Source organism: Penaeus japonicus, unplaced genomic scaffold (assembly GCF_977035675.1).
Source record: "Penaeus japonicus unplaced genomic scaffold, GWHDUDI00000001_assembly GWHDUDI00000027, whole genome shotgun sequence".
NCBI classification, from domain to species: domain Eukaryota; kingdom Metazoa; phylum Arthropoda; class Malacostraca; order Decapoda; family Penaeidae; genus Penaeus; species Penaeus japonicus.
The window spans coordinates 20,211,037-20,213,536 of record NW_028234429.1 but is presented as its reverse complement, the minus strand read 5'-3'; the positions used below and the strand labels follow the sequence as shown (position 1 = coordinate 20,213,536).

General features: G+C 51.6%; 1 protein-coding gene across 4 annotated transcripts in view; it reads left to right on the top strand.

The window, feature by feature from the left end:
• LOC122261442 (uncharacterized) overlaps positions 1 to 2,500 on the top strand; it is a 196,083-nt gene that overhangs the window by 63,165 nt on the left and 130,418 nt on the right. The window lies entirely within an intron of this gene.

Below are 2,500 nucleotides of genomic sequence, written 5' to 3'. Positions count from 1 at the left end.
TCCTCGTTCACTCGCGCGCCGTGCAAGGACATCCTTATTAATCTCTCGTTCGCTCAAACACCTTTTTTAGGGGGGGCGTCGTTGGTGACTTCAAGGAGGCCTTATTTATTTATTTATTTTTTTTTTTATCCCACTCTCTCTTAGATGCGTCGTTATTCATTAATAGATCCTGATCGAATGAATGAATGAATGAATCATTCACGCTTGTTGTAATTTAGGAAATCCTCATTTAATTCATCAACGTTCACGGACGTCGTCCTCATGCACTCACACTCACTCACTCAAGGACGTGTTCGTGACTTACGCTCCACCCAAGGCCACATGGCAAGCGCATTGATGACGTAGTTTTTCCGGATAGAGCGTGAATTTTACGCGTAAACGAGCTCTACCGATTGTGCTATTGACTGGCACGGGCGCGGCGACGGCGACGGGGACGAGGCACGCGGTGGCACTGGGGACGGGGAGTAGGCAGTGCCGGGTGCCACGAGCGCTTCTGGCGAGGAAGAGGAGGACGATGAGGAGCTTAGAGACACAGAACGGCCTAGTTGGCACGGTGCCAGATATGGCCACGGCGCCATGTGGCCCTCTGTACTGTGGCCTTGCGTCTGTTTTGGGGGAATACTGTGCTTGTGCTGTTGTTCTTTTGGTCTGCCGCTCTCCTCGTCAAGGGAACCCGCGCTAACTCGACGAACGTGTACCGTGACGGGAGAAGATGCGGCGTGTTCTTGATGCGTTCCGCAGGTGAGGAGGACTCGCTGCTGTTCCTTCCTTAAGACGTCCTGGTCGGTCTTGATAAGGGGGTCGGCCCGGGCGCCTTGCAGCGGTGTCGAGCGAGGGGGCACAAGGTGGCAGGCGTATTCTGTGACACAATTTACTCTCGGCAGGTGTTGGCAGACCCTTCACTCCCCCTGCCTTCTTCGTCCCCTTCTCCCCTGTTTCTATATTCGCACTTTTCTCCCTCTCCCTTTCTTTCTTTCTTTTTTTTTTCTTCTTCCTTCCTTCTATTATTCACCCCTCTTCTTCTCTCTACTCCTCCTCCCTCTTCGCCTCATTCTCCTTCTCCTTTTCGCCCATCTTTCTCTCGTTCTCCCTTCCCCTCTCTCCCTCATTCATCCCACACTCCTCCTCATCAGCATCTCTCCCTAACATCCACCAACATCATCTTCAAAGAACCATCCGCTCTACCCCCATTCCGCACTTCTCCCCCCTCCCCCTCCTCTCCCCCTTCCCCTCCTCTCCCCCTTCCCCTCCTCCTCCTCTCCCCCTTCCCCTCCTCCTCCTCTCTCCCTTCCCCTCCTCCTCCTCTCTCACTTCCCCTCCCCCTCCCCCTCCTCTCCCCCTTCCCCCCTCCTCCCTTCGACTGCTCGTCTCGTCACACCACTTATTGTTATCTTAATTGTTAGGTAAACGGCGATAGCATTAGCAGTTCTGTAGGGTTATCTTTGGTGCTCTTTAGGGAAGGAGAGAGGGAGGGAGGGAGAGGGGGGAGGATGGACGGAATGGTGGGAAGGGAGCGTGTTGGAGGGTAGTGGGAGGGAGTGGGAGAGGGAGAGAGAAAGAGATAAACACAAATATGCGCTCTCTCTCTCTCTCACTCACTCACTCACTCACTCACTCACTCACTCACTCACTCACTCACTCACTCACACACACACACACACACACACACACACACACACACACACACACACACACACACACACACACACACACACACACACACACACACACACAAGACGGAAGAAGAAAGAAAAAATAAAATGAACTCCGACTAAGACCTCAAACTCTAGGAAAGAAAAGTATTCCTAAAACACATCCAAGAAAAGCAATCATACACATATATCATAAACAAGGTCACCCTACCCTGCTGGGTCAACACACGTCTACCCCCCCCCCTCCCACCCCTTCTCTTCCTCACCCTACCCACCCTCTACCCCCCCCCGCCCCCTCTACCTTGACCGCGCGCTGGACTCCCCCATCCCCTCTCACCCCTCCTTCCCTCCCTCGCTCCCTCCCTCCCTCCCACACCCCTACCCCTATAACCCCGGAAAGAAAGTAAGTAAGTCCTTGATTGATGGTGACATATGGTGTGTATGGGCATTTGCGACGTCGTGTATTGTGATGTTGATATCCTGTAGTAAGAGGGATGGGGGTGGGAGGAGGAGGGAGTGAAGGAGGGAGATCGTGAGGGATGGAGGGAGGAAGGAGGAGGAGGGAGGTGATGCGAGGGGGGGGGGTCGTATATGAATAGTTACACGCGTTTGCGAATATTGATGTATAAGAATCATAAGAATCATAATAGGGATTGACGTGGGGTGTGTTTTTGAGATGGTGGTGATGTTGGTGGTGATAGTGATGTTGCGAGGGTTAGTAGTTACATTGTTGATGATCATGATCGTATATGTAGTAAATAATATGGTAATAATAAAAGTAATGACAATAATAAAAGTAAATAACCAAGACCATTAATAATCACAGCAATTGCCTTCAACAGTAATTG